The sequence below is a fragment of the Cryptomeria japonica genome, chromosome 4 (assembly GCF_030272615.1).
Source record: "Cryptomeria japonica chromosome 4, Sugi_1.0, whole genome shotgun sequence".
Lineage (NCBI taxonomy): Eukaryota > Viridiplantae > Streptophyta > Pinopsida > Cupressales > Cupressaceae > Cryptomeria > Cryptomeria japonica.
The window spans coordinates 519,714,853-519,730,096 of NC_081408.1; the positions used below are offsets into that span (position 1 = coordinate 519,714,853).

At 39.2% G+C, this 15,244-nt stretch overlaps 1 long non-coding RNA gene across 1 annotated transcript; it reads right to left on the minus strand.

Annotated features, from left to right (window-relative positions):
• Positions 1-11,935: 11,935 nt before the first annotated feature.
• Positions 11,936-12,338, minus strand: LOC131031231 (uncharacterized). The gene is made up of 3 exons (XR_009103005.2): positions 12,275-12,338; positions 12,110-12,178; positions 11,936-12,017 (listed from the first exon to the last, which is right to left on the minus strand). It is a non-coding gene; the product is annotated as an uncharacterized LOC131031231 (long non-coding RNA).
• Positions 12,339-15,244: the final 2,906 nt, after the last annotated feature.

Genomic DNA, 15,244 nt, shown 5'->3' on the forward strand with positions numbered 1-15,244 from the left:
CATTAAGTTGACTGGAGATGCAGGATATCGGATAAGCTTAGAGGCCATGACTATTATCCACGAGTGGGCATGTTGGTTCATCCAAAACCCACGCTCCACTTACATCAGAGTTAGTGGATTCACAGGGAATCCAATGTTGCTGCCTCGTTATTGCAACAATTGGGTGATCCTACTTGATTATGTAAGACAACTTCTTGGTCTCCAATCACTGCTATCTTCTAAACATAAAACAGGTATTGACTTCTCAGTGTCCATTGGGTATTTCGCCTGTTCTAAAATACAAGTGGCGAAATTGGCTGAGCAAGAGCTTCAGGATTTGAACTTGAAAGAATATAATCATACTAGGGAACTTTATGATCCCTATGGGAAACTTAAGCAAGCTATGCCTAAGGCATATGAGGGGCATAGGCCTAGCTTGGAAGACTTTTGGGCCAACTTGCAGGACAACTTTGAAGTCAGGGAGAAGAATTATAACAGGTTGTCCGTACCGCAGGTTAGAGACTTTGGCATCGAGACTAACCTCCCTAAAGAACTGAGGGATGATGGAGAGTTACTCGATCCAATTTATAAAGAATCAGGGATAGACAAGAGGCCCCTCTCCCTAGTGAAATGGTTTGTAAGCAAAGATACAGATATGGAGAAGGTCTCCCATGTAGTCATCAATAGGACTAAGAAATGGTTAAGCCAGAGGGTCAGACCTGGTGCATCAAAAACAAAGCAAAAGGAATCCAACTCAGGGGTGCCACAGTCAAGAGGCCATAAAGAGTATGCCCGGAAAAAAAGGCCGACTTCAAGACATAATACCTCCACTGACCCAGGTGAGGAAGACAAGCCTCAAGAAAGCACTGAGGACTTGTTGAAGAAACTCCAAGAAAAGATGAAGGAGTCTAAACTACTAAAGAAGGTTGCAGACCTAGGAGTGACCGATGGGCTAGGCGTAATTCCACTTGCTAGAGTTCTCCCACCAAGGACTGCTATAGGCCACACAGAAGGAGAAGGTACTCAAGAACAAGAAGAGAACCTAGAAGCCACCGAGGAGGTACCTGCTCAACCACACTCCACAGGTACAATAGGTCCTTCAGGCACCGCTGCTCCCACACCGCCATTTGTTAATATATCTACAGGGCAACCCAGAGTGCAAGGTTTTACACCCACTATTGAGGAAGTGAATATTAGAAATGTTGAGTCTGACTCTGACTTGGAGGAAGAGGATCTCGACCAAAAACAACCTCTAGGTAGTGAGCAAGAAGGAGGTGAAGTAGAAGATATCCTGAATGAAAGGTTGATTCTAACTCCTCAAGACCAAGAGGACTTGCTTAAGGATATAGAAGTCGGGCAAACAGAGATGGACCTAGGAAATGAAGAAATGACATTCAATGAGGAAGTTAGTGGTAAGCTAGGAGATTTACACAAACAACAAGCTCTCCAAGCTAACTTAGCCCGCCAAATTTCATCATCCCAAGTTCCTGGCCAAACAAGAGCTGAAGCAGAGGAGCAAGTAGAGGAGCAGGCAGAGGTGCATGTTATAACTGCTGAGATTATGTCACATAAAGGTGACAAAGCTGAAGATATACTAGAGTGGTTAGAGTTTACCTTTGAGAGGAAAAAGATAAAAGCAGAGCTTCCCAAGGTCACTCTACAACAAGCAATCACCAAGGAACCACCAAAGATTAAGAAGTTAAAGACGGTTCATCACCTATCGAAAACTAGTTCCAGTGAAGTGATTGCAGATGTGGCGGTTCCATCGCAGGCCAAAGGACAAGCTTCTCCCAAATACCAAGTATCATAGGTAAACCTAGGTAAGCAGACCAAGTGGGGAGAGTTAGATACCTTGGAGCTAGCCACAAGTGTTGTTAGAGGGCGTGTGGAAAAGGAGCATAGTTCAAATGTAGAACTTAAAGCGCAGCTTGGACAATATAAACATCTCCTGGTAGAAATGTGCAAGCCTTTGGACTCCTGTAGGACAGATGACCTGCCTTCAACCTCATCCTTGCCAGAAGGAGATCTAAAGGCACTATTAAAGGTGAGACGAGTAGCTGTGGCCACTAAGTCTTGGACTCAAATGAATGCAGCCAAGATCAGGTTGTTTCTATAGAATACAATGAAAATATACGGTAAAGCGGTACAGACAGGTGGAGCGTTGGCAACCTATTCCACACAATGGGAGCGAAAGGAGAACACCTTTAATAAGCAACTCCAAATTTTGAGAAATATACTACGCTTAGGAGAAGAGCTGATAATACAAGAGGACCTCTTAGGAGGGGATAGTTGTGAGAATCTACAATCCTACATAAACATTCTGGAGTTGAAAGTAGAGATGTATTAGCAGTATGTCAAGGAGATGACTAATATTCGAAACCCTCTTCTTAGAGAGATTTTGTCATATGAGAAATTTGTAACAATTATACTAGGGCCTTTTGGCCTCAGAATAGCTGATACTAGAATAATGGACCAACAACAAGTTTTGAATCAATGGGATGCATATGAGGCACAAAACTTAGGACCTGCCGCCCAGTTCGATACTACTCTTATGGATAGATACACACAACTGATTACTCAGTGTCAGGAGGTGGCAAATATAGTAAAGGAGTTAGAGGAACAAGGAGCACATGCAGATGAGACTTTGAAGAAATATAAATTTAGAATTAAACATGTAGCTAATCCGCCAGTCCAAGCAGTTGCATGCTTAATTGAAAATTATAAGGCATTTACCAAGAAATAGAAAAAAGCTAGGCACACAATTGCTAAAGATATCAAAGCTTTTTTTCTTGATTTTGAAAATGCTCTTCTTACTCAAAGTTCCAATTTTGAAAATCCTGCATGGTTACGAAAACATGGCTCACCCAGCATGGTCTTCGTAGTGCTCATGCAGCGTCCTCTTCGTAGTTGTTAAGTGGAGTGTCCAGACAGAAACTTGCAAGTTAACTGCGACTCCTAATTTTAGTTCTTAATTTAGGGTAGAGTTATTTCCTAAATAATAGGGTGAAAAACTTCTATAAATTGAGAAGTTGAATTCATTTGTAAGGGTCCCCAAATTGATGATTTGTGGCCCACTTAGAGATTTTAGAGATTTTTTTTTGCAAATTGTTAAGAAGTTTGAGTTATTTTTGCTATACATTCATGGAGATTAATATGAAAAGCAGTTTGTAGATTGCCTAATTTACATCTATATTCTACCAAACTGTTCTGTGTAATTGGTAACGTCTATTACTTTGAGTTAGCAACGTGGTAATCTTTTTGTCTATTATGATATGAACCATATTGTGCACTTCAGTGGTGTATGGGAATTATTGTGATAGGCCATATTGTTGATGATTCTATGCCCACAGGTCTGTGAAATTGATGATTTTGCAGGTTTTATGGAAGTTCATTGTTGAATGCTAACTTGGATAATATTTGATAATTGCTCAAATTGCAGGGAACTAATTGAATAGTTTATTGAGTTGTCATTGTATTGATTTTCATTATTACTTTCTTGTTTCCCTTACGCTTCACATTTTATTTCCCAAGAGAGTCTTAAATTGTAAAATACAAAAAAAAAGGAAGTACAATTATTCGTAAACCAGCGGGATTTAGTTCTAACCAGCAGGCCCCTTTACAGGTATAACCACATTAGCCATTGAGTTATCCATCACCGTCGAGACCTGACTACAGAGACCTTGGGGTAGTGAGTTCTTCCGAACCTATTACTTTTCAGGAGAGGTGGTGAGTGTTTGCATAAACTACCTGACTGTTGGTGGGTGTGTCAAAACGCTCATCAACACCTCTCTCCCTCTCTCTCCCTCTCCCACCTCCCCTCTGTCTGTCTGTCTGTCTGTCTGTCTGTCTATCTATCTCTCCTTCCCTCTCTCTCTCCTTCCCTTCCCCCTCTTCTCTCCCTCTCTCCCTCCCTCTACCTTCCCTCCCCCCTCTCTCTCTCTCTCTCTCTCTACCTTCCCTCCCCCCTCTTCTCTCCCTCTCTCTCCCTCTCCCCTCTCCTCTCCCTCTCTCTCCCTCTCCTCTCTCTCTCTCTCTCTCTCTCTCTCTCTCTCTCTCTCTCTCTCTCTCTCTCTCTCCCTCTCCCTCTTCTCTCCCTCTACCTCTCCCTTCCCCCCACGTTCTCTCCCTCTCTCCCTCTCCCCTCTCCTCTCCCTCTCTCCCACCCCCCCTCTCTCTCTCTCTCTCTCTCTCTCTCTCTCTCTCTCTCTCTCTCTCTCTCTCTCTCTCTCTCTCTCTCTCTCTCTCTCTCTCTCTCTCTCTCTCTCTCTCTCTCCCTCTCCCTCCTTCCCTCTCCCTTCCCTCTCCCCTCTTCTCTCCCTCTCTCCCTCCCTTCCCCCCATGTTCTCTCACTCTCTCCCTCTCTCTCCCTCTCCCCTCTCCTCTCCCTCTCTCTCCCTCTCCCCTATCCTCTCTCTCTCTCTCTCTCTCTCTCTCTCTCTCTCTCTCTCTCTCTCTCCCTCCCTCCATACCCCTTCCATAACTTTTGTAAGGCTTAGTAGCACATACGCAGTACTTATTACTCATAAGTGGTACTATTCCCATTATTCGATACCCTGGGATAACATTATTAGGCTTAGTAGCGCGTACGCGCTACTTATCAGCCGAGAATACCATTGGGCTTGCCAACATTTTATGGCCTAGCAGCGTGTACGCGGTTATCAATGTAGCGCATACGCAGTTTATAGACATAGTTTTAGTTGCCCAAGAGCCTCAATGACCTGAAAAGAAGTTTTTGAGGTCATTGAAGGCCCCACTGGAACTGTGTTTGCACTTCTATCACTGTCGTATACATAAAAGTAAGTGAATTTTTTGTTTTTTGCATGATTGAATTGTTGTTTTTATTAGTTTTTTGTTTTTACATGGTTTCAAATGATTAAATTGTGATTGTTTAATAGTTTGATTCCAAAAAATAGTGATAAGATGCATACTTGTGGTTATTTATTTATTTTTGAACTTTTCTTTACATATATATGTAATATGATTCTATTTAGGTCAACTGATCTCAACCATGGGAAAGAACAAGTGAGGAACGATGGAACAATGAGAGGCTCAAAAGGAAAGACAAAGGCAACGTATGAAGAAATTGCATGACATAGGAACAATGGGAGAAGAAGGTATGTCAACCTCAACATCTCAATTCAATTTACCAATGAATATAATGCACCTAATGCAATTGAAGAAGAAACATTTTGATAATTTACCGTTTGAACCTAATGCAATTGAAGAAGATACCGCATTGAATAATCAATTAAATGATGAACATATTACACCTTCTCTACTTGATGAATTGAATGTACATAATGCACCGATGTTAACACCTCCTAGAATCATTTGTAGGAAACCAAAGTATCTAATTGACATTGATGAGAATATATTGAAGTCAATGCCCAATAAAATGAATGAACGAACTTGTAGGAGAATGGTTAAAAGAATATGACAAAACTATTTTAAAAACTTAAATCAAACCGCAAGATGTCAATTAATTGTTCAAATGATTAAAATTTTGAATTTTAGAGAGACTATAAAAATTCTAGGCCTAAGATCATCTGAAAGTAACAGTGAAAGAACTATTGTCAGAAATCTATTTGATGCATATCGATCTATTGGTTCAAAATCACGTAGTAAAGATTCTAATGCTACTCGATGTGTCATTACATCAACCATAATGAGCAAGAAAATAAAAAAAGATTGTTTGATAAGCAAAACAAGTAAGTCATTGAATGTTAGTAGAACAACATTAAGTAAAGCATTAAAGAGGCGAGAACAAATAGAGGAACCTAACAATAATTCTCTTTGGGCATTCTCGGGTAGACTACCACACAAAGACAAGGTTGTTGTAGATGCACTAAAAACATTAATTGAAAATTTTTGGCATGACAACACAAGAGTATCACCCAACCAAAGAGATGTTGTTAGAAGGCGAATTGGGTCTAAAAATCATGAGCCACATGCGAAACACTATTTGGATATGACTCAAACTAAATTTTATGAAAGATTCCTTCAAAAGTTTCCTCAAATAAAAATTTCTCAAAGATTTTTTGAAATGGGAAAACCTTTTTATATTAAGATTAATCATGTACGCACCATGTGTTGTTGTAGGATGCATATTGAATTTTCCATGCATTATGATATTTTTTCTCATATTTGTTCTACTTTGCACACTAACGATGTTTTGCAGGAATGTAATATACAAGCACCTCCTAAGTCGGCAAGAGAATTTATTTCAAGTGTGTTATGTAATAGACATGATGGTTGTATTTATTATAAGATGGCTTGTTTGGAAGGTTATTGTGCTATATGTGGTGGTTTGCAATGTTTACCAAGATGCATACATTTGGAGAGCACACATGAAATTGGTACGAAACTAGTTTCTTTTGGAAAATACAAGACAGTCACATATGGAGTTAAAGGTGGAAAAGATTTGAAGAGATGTGAGCTAGTGAAAAATGATATATGTGTAGCTCAATTTATGAAAATGTTTCAAGAGAAACTAGTTTATGAGTACATAATGAATACACATAGAGCTCGATGGTTAGATGAGCAATTCAAGTTGTGTAAGGACACATTTCTCTTGGCACCATTGTCTCTATCATTGATTTCGGTGAAAATTATACACTACAACCTCAAAATGAAGTGCAATCCATGTATTATCACTCTACACAAGTTTCTATTTTTGTACACATAGCATTCATGCATGCAGATGATAACACAGAGAAGGATAGAAAGGTTGTAAGAGAGTATCACTTCTACATAAGTGATGATCGTACTCATTCATCAGAGTTTGTACAAGGATGCTTTAAAGTTTTCTATGATAGTTTAAGGGAAAGGAACATACGATACAACCGACACTTAATATGGTCAGATAATTGCACCACACAATTCAAGAATGCAAGGATGTTTTATTGGCTAACAAGGATGCATGTGACAAGCGGTGTACAACATTTTTGGAATTTCACTGAGGCTGGACATGGTAAGGGAGAGCACGATGGGGCAAGAGAATGTGTGAAAAGAGCCCTAGCCAGGGAAGAATTGAAGTATGAAGGTGGTGTTGAGTTAGTAGATGCAGAAACAATTGTGCGATGGTGTAAGTCTATGATGGGTCCAGGTAATCTAGGTACGTCATTGGTTCGTAGATATTTTTGGTTGATTACTGAATCTAACATTGAAAACTATCTAGATTGTTGTACAGTTGCAGGATCGAGTGACATGCACTCATTTATGAGTTCAAATTCAAGTTCACTGGTAATTTATACAGACAGATGGTATGTTTTTGCTCTTCATGCATGTATTGTTTGTGGGAAGAATGTGAATCAGAAGAGTGGGTTGACAAATGGTCTTGTAGACCATTGGTTCCCATTGATTCATATCAAATTCCCAAAGCACTACAATTGAGCCAGATGGAGACATCAGTGGATTTTGACCATGTATCTGACCTAGTGGATTCAGGTGATTTTTTGAGTTAATTTTTTTGCTAGTATTCTTTTTGGTTCATTTTGTTGTACATCATACTTTATTTTGGGTATTAATTAACACTTTATAAAATGCAGGTCATGTGTATGCAGTTGTTGCAGAAGAGAACAATGAAGAAGGAACAGATTACTATTTGTGTCATTGTGTTGAGCCTAAAAGAAAATTGACAACCACAATCATTGACGGAGAGGGTATTGAGTACCCAATAGGGTCTATTGTCATGACAGGAACATGGCTTCGAAGATACCCTATCAAAATTTTTGATGTTTGGTTGTTCGAGGACTTTGAAACACACAGACATATTCTTCATTTCTCTAACCTTGTTGTTGCAACAAATATTCATTTGATGAAGTATCGTGGTAGACCTCATAACAATATTTTATGGAAAGTTTGTGAATCTGACCATGAGGCAATACTTGACACAATACGGGTTAGAGTCGATCCTGAAGGCTCACTTGATTGATTCTACAGTTTAGAGTAGAATGATTTTGAGAATTTTGTATAAATCGTCGACGAATTGTTCTATATTCATTTTTTATATATATAAATGCCCATGAGCTGATTTTTACATGTTTAGGGGCATAATTTTGTATATTTAAGTGGCAATGAGCTGATTTGTACATATGTACATGCTAAATTTTGTATATTAAAATGGCGATGAGCTGAATCACACATATTGTAATGCCAAATTTTGTATAAAATCCCATGAGATGATTTGTATATTAAAATGGCGATGAGTTGAATCACATATATTGTAATGCCAAATTTTGTATAAAAGCCCATGAGATTATTTGTAAGACAATTTTTTGTATAATCAAATAGCCAAGAGCTGATTTGACCATATTTAGAGGCAAATTTTTGAATAATATGTGACAATGTTTTGTGACTATTTTGTGTGTCAATGTTTTGTGACTATATTTTGAGTATATGTGATGTGTCCTTGGTCAATCATGAGCATTCTTGATTCTTGTATAATCATGGATAATTATTTGAGTCATTATGGGGTCATAGGGGTGATAGATTGAGACTAGATACAATTTGAGCAAAAATTGTCATTGTTGTCAAAAAAATTGTCAAAAAAGTTGTCAAGCAACTTCTACATTGCATCGGTAGGGTATGAATCTCGACGTTCTGGTGCTTTGGGATGCATGATAGGGGCATGCCTAGCGTAAACATGCCCACCCGGATGCGCTCGCGATGTTGGTTTGTGCACACGAGGAACAAAATCAATTCTAGCCAATCTTGCAACTTTTCCTTGCAAGCAACTGACGATTTTTTGAGCAGGCGAAAAGATGCTACTAATTGAAAATGGCTTCGAGTCATCGAAAAATTATATAGGCCATTATAGAGGAGCCTCACGCGACCCCATGAGATCAAACAGATCGACCGTATGTGTCGTGGATTGGAAGAAATAGTTCGTCAAATTTTGACAATTTTTTGGACTCAAGGCACTTGAGAGATCTCATTGGTAGGGTATGACTCTCGACATTTTGGTGCTTTGGGATGCATGACAGGGGCATGCCAAGTGTAAACATGCCCACCCGGATGCGCTCACGATGTCGGTTTGTGCACACGAGGAACAAAATCAATTCTAGCCAATCTTGCAACTTTTCCTTGCAAGCAATTGACGGTTTTTTGAGCAGGCGAAAAAATGCTACTAATTGAAAATGGCTTTGAGTCGTCAAAAACTAAGATAGGCCATTGTAGAGGAGCCTCACGTGACCCCATGGGATCAAACAGATTGACCGTATGTGTCGTGGATTGGAAGAAACAGTTTGTCAAATTTTGATAATTTTTTGGACTCAGGGCACTTGAGAGATCTCACCGATAGGGTATGACTCTCGATGTTCTGTTGCTTTGGGATGCATGACAGGGCATGCCTAGCGTAAACATGCCCACCCGGACGCGCTCACGATGTTGGTTTGTGCACATGAAGAACATAATCAATTCTAGCCAATCTTGCAACTTTTCCTTGCAAGCAATTGACAGTTTTTTGAGTAGGCGAAAAAATGCTACTAATTGAAAATGACTTTGAGTCGTCAAAAACCAAGATAGGCCATTGTAGAGGAGCCTCACATGACCCCATGGGATCAAACAGATCAACCGTATGTGTCGTGGATTGGGAGAAACAGTTAATCAAATTTTGACAATTTTTTGGACTCAGGGCACTTGAGAGATCTCACCGGTAGGGTATGACTCTTGACGTTTTGGTGCTTTGGGATGCACGACAGGGGCATGCCTAGCATAAAAATGCCCACCCAGACATGCTCGTGATGTCAGTTTTTGCACATGACGAACATAATCAATTCTAGCCAATCTTGCAACTTTTCCTTGCAAGCAACTGATGGTTTTTTGAGCAGGCGAAAAAATACTACTAATTGAAAATGGCTTCGAGTCCTTGAAAACCGAGATAGGACATTGTAGAGTAGCCTCACGTGACCCCACGAGATCAAACAGATCGATCGTATGTGTCATGGATTGGAAGAAATAGTCCATCAAATTTTGATAATTTTTTGGACTCGCGGCACTTGAGAGATCTCACCGGTAGGGTATGACTCTCAACGTTCTGGTGCTTTGGGATGCATGATAGGGGCATTCCTAGCATAAACATGTCCACCCGGATGCACTCGCGATGTCGGTTTGTGCACACGAGGAACAAAATCAATTCTAGCCAATCTTGCAACTTTTCCTTGCAAGCAACTGACAGTTTTTTGAGTAGGTGAAAAAATGCTACTAATTGAAAATGGCTTCGAGTCGTCGAAAACCAAGATAGGCCATTGTAGAGGAGCCTCACGCGACCCCACAAGATCAAACAAATCGACCGTATGTGTTGTGGATTGGAAGAAACAGTTTGTCAAATTTTGACAATTTTTTGGACTTAGGGCACTTGAGAGATCTCACCAGTAGCGTATGACTCTCGATGTTCTGGTGCTTTGGGATGCATGATAGGGGAATGTCTAGCATAAACATTCCCACCCAGATGCACTGGCGACGTCGGTTTGTGCACACGAGGAACATAATCAATTCTAGCCAATCTTGCAACTTTTCCTTGCAAGCAACTGACGATTTTTTGAGCAGACGAAAAAATGCTACTAATTGAAAATGGCTTTGAGTTGTCAAAAATCGAGATAGGTAATTGTAGAGGAGCCTCACGCGACCCCACGGGATCAAACAGATCAACCGTATGTGTCTTGGATTGGAAGAAACAATCTGTCAAATTTTGACATTTTTTTGGACTCAGGGCACTTGAGAGATCTCACCGGTAGGGTATGACTCTCGACGTTCTGGTGCTTTGGGATGCACGACAGGGGCATGCCTAGTGTAAACATGCCCACCCGGATGCGCTCATGACGTCGGTTTGTGCACACGAGGAACATAATCAATTCTAGCCAATCTTGCAACTTTTCCTTGCAAGCAACTGACAGTTTTTTGAGCAGGCAAAAAAATGCTACTAATTGAAAATGGCTTCGAGTCGTCGAAAACCAAGATAGGCCATTGTAGAGAAGCCTCATGTGACCCCACGAGATCAAACAGATCGACCGCATGTGTCATGGATTGGAAGAAACAGTTCGTCAAATTTTGACAATTTTTTGGACTCAGGGCACTTGAGAGATCTCACCGGTAGGATATGACTCTCGACGTTATGGTGCTTTGGGATGTACGACAGGGGCATGCCTAGCATAAACATGCCCACCCGGACGCGCTCGCGATGTCAGTTTGTGCACACAAGGAATAAAATTTGACCATTGCGAGCGTGAGGGTGCTCTCGCACCAAACACACTGTTGTTTGAATTCATATTGTTGATTTTTGTTGTTTATATTCATATTGTTAATTACATATGCAGATATTCATTTAAATTTATAAAAGGGCAGCCACCAAATACAACGAACACACAATAATGAACTGAATACAAGGAGTTTTGTAGGGTTAATTTAACATTTTAGAAATTTTATCAAATCATATTCCACGATTGCAATGCTTTATATCATATATTTTTGTTGTTTATATTCATATTGTTGATTACATATGCAAATATTCATTTAAATTTATAAAAGGACAACCACAAAATACAACGAATACAAAATAATGAACTCATTACACATTTATTGGATCGAATATCAATATTTATATATATAAAAAAAGGTATGTTTGCCAAGTCAATACAAGTATTACAAAAATGTGGCATATGCCATGTCCAAATCGATATACAATAAAAATGTAGAATATATCTACATGTATTGGTCATTCTATGACCAAAACTAACATTATATGATCCTAAACTTCTGGTGGATCATCAAAATCAAGCCTCTTCGGCATAGTACGCGGTTCTGTAGATGGCTACAAAACCACAATTCAAAAGCCAAGTTAGAATTCTTTTCTAGAAAATAGTTCACAATTGACATCATAATTATGCATTTAACTTTAATTCCTTTGCAATTGAAATGTAGATTACCTCATCGGCTGATCCAGGGGCTAATGTCTTCGCTCTCCTCTCCTTGTCACTCTTAGGAGTTTTCTTGAAGACATACTTAAATGGATCCATGTTATGGCCGTACCGCAAACAAGTCTATTGTAGATTAAATGTACAATTAATACAATGTACTAACATAAATATATCAAAAACACTTAAAAGCTATAATATAGAGAACAATGACGTACCTGTGCCTCAGATGCTTCTCCAATGGACTGAGGATGGCTCACCATCGATGTAGAAACGGTTGCTATTACCTATACAAAAAATGCACAAAGATTAAATACAATTAATATAATGATAAGTATTGAAGGTTGAAAACAATTAATTTTACATATCAAACAAAAGTGTACCAGATCCTGATATGCTTCTCCAGTGCAAGGAGGAGGGTTCACCATTGACAAAATAGGTATGGATATTTCCTGTATGAAAAAAATATAAGATTATAATATATCACAAGTTCACATGTACGCGTGCATATAATCATGAAATCAAGAAAATAAAGTAGAGATACATACCTCCGCCCTCTCTTGATTCGCGGGCGAATCAGGTGCATTCAACATATCCACAAAGCTCAATGGCTGCTGTACATGTAAAATAGACAAAAAACACTAATCAATCTACAAACCCCAACTAATACTTGATTTCAACATTTTCAAACAATTGTACAACTAAAAATGTGTTCAATTACCTTCTTCACACGTTTTGGCATCTTCGAGATGTTCTTTTTCTTCGAACGAGCCCTAGACGCGGAGGGGGTGCCCTAATAACAAAAAATTAACATGAGATATTAGTACAGATAATAAATTAAACTTCATTTTAAAAATCTAAAATGAAATGACTTGCATATTCCATCAAAACAATACATAAAAAGAGTTGTACAAAATATGATACCGTATAGCCTTGTAGGCCAAAATCGATCACCGACAACGTGATGTCATCAATCTAGGACATTTCGTCCCCTGTCAACACCTACAAACTAGAATTTGGACCAAGCATTAAAGATAGTTAGTATATCTTGTATTTTTTTGAATTCAAAGTGTACTATTCTATTTTAACATGTTACAAAATTTATACCTCAGGCATCGAAGTTGTAGCTGTGGTAACTGGGGGAGGTGTATGGGATACTGCTGCTGCATCCTGAAATGCATATTATTTGTCTCAATTTAAATTGATGTATAAATGAAAATTCATTTATGTAATTACAAAATTAAAGTGACTGATAAATAAAATGTTATGAATTCAAATCAACACACCTGTGTCTGTGGCTCATGGGCAAACACCATTTCCATCAACTCATCTGTCAGCGCGACATCCTCAACCGTGTGACCCTGACATGTACAACCGCAAATCATGCATAGATGATATGAGTATCCATCTGCACTGGCTGCATCATCTATCCCCGAGCAACTGACACACATATGCTCGATGGGCTCTCTGTCGCCCTCTAACGGCTCATCATCCAATACAATAGGGTGTGCTAATGATGTCCCATGCTGGATGATGGCACCAGTCAATGTTGTGGCTACCTGAAGAGTCTATAGCTCCATCGACTTTTTCAGCTCTAATGGGACAACCTGCTGCACCTTGGGTTTGGGTGCTAGGGGGCGGCGACTCTCCGCAGCTAATTGCCTACGGGCTCCAGGTCTATCTTGGGCAGAGCCACCACCTCTACCATGAAACTCTCTCATGTCAAAATAATTTGGGTGCACATTGAGCACAAACTCACAATATATTTTTCTCAAAAAATATAATGACACCTCAGAATTATTACAAGGTGGATCGTCAAAGACCATCCACCACCTCTGCCAAAAAAGATTCTTCATCTGCACATTGGTACACCAATGTGTGGGAAACCTCTTTGCATTAGGAGGTAATGACTGACCAGTTTTGGGGTCAACAAAAAGGGCACATGTTTGTTGTTTAGAAATATTTTTGATTTTAACTCCATCGTATGATAGCCCATTGGCATAGAATTGACGACACCTATCCCTAAAGCTTCCCCATTTGGTAATTTCTGTGGAAACAACTATGGCACCACTAGCTAATGTTTCTAGGCTAGTGGCGAGGGATTGATGAGGGTCAAGTTCAAAAGTTTTCAATTTTACAATCAGTCTATTGATTTTGGATGTATTTTGCCCTAACTGATTAATTAATTCTTCCCGTGTTTCGGCTGTGCGGTCAAAAGGAGAAATTGGGGTTTGTTCTTGTGTATTTTCAGGAGGTGCATTTGGTTGTTCTTGTGGGTTTTCAGGAGGTGCGTTTGGTTATTCTTGTTCTGGATTAGAAGAATCTGGTTTTTGAAACAAAAAATGAAAAAACCTAATCAAAATTAATGAAATTAAATTCAAAATGTAAAACAAATTGCATAAACCAGAAAGAAAGACAAAAATAAACAAAAACTAACCTTGATCCATAACCTGGAGGACAAATTTAGCACCCCGTTCACGGTTTAGGTTAGAAAATGGGAAAAAAACAAAGTAAAAAATGCGCTTTTCAGGTAAATGAGGACCTAGTTTTTTTTAAAAACTTTTTTTATCAGGCACCGCGTACGCGGTTTTACTAGGATTATTAGTGCGTACGCGCTCATTTTCCTATAAGCAGCGCGTATGCGCTAATTTTCCTAGGCGTAGCACGTACGCACTCAGTTTCCTAAACTCAGCGCATACGCGCTACCTTTTCTAGGCTCGGGAAGAACAAACCTAAGCACGTACGCGGGAATTTTAAATTTTAAAACCACGTACACGCTGCCTGTTTTTCCAATTTTTTTTTGGTGGTGTCCGCTTTTCTGACCACCATCTTTGTGCACACGCCCATGCATTTTGTCTTTGGCATTGTTGTCAAAGGGAGAGAGAAGCATGTGAAAAATTATTTTATCTACTTGATCTTAGGGGGAGTCTATTGGAGTTGTTTTATTTCTTTGCATTGATTGTTTTTCACATTCATATGTTTCCATCAATGCCAAAGGGGGAGATTGTTGGACATTGTTGCTACTAGGATATGTTGTTGTCATTGATGTCAACATATTCCTGCTCCGGTGCTTGTTGATTAGTTTATTGGGATCATAGTTTGGTGTATGGAGTATTTCTAGTATCATAATATTCTTCTGTATTGGTTTTGGTGATCCAGAAATCTTAATTGATTATATCAGATGATCCGGTTATGCAATTTGTTTATTTGATTAGTACCTTGCAGAGTTTAGTATTTCCTCCACTATATTCCGCTGTGATCAGATCTTGAGCTAATCCTTTGGGAGACTGTTTGGAATGGTATTGTGTATCTTCATTATAGATGATCTGTGATTTGGTGCTCCACAAGTTATC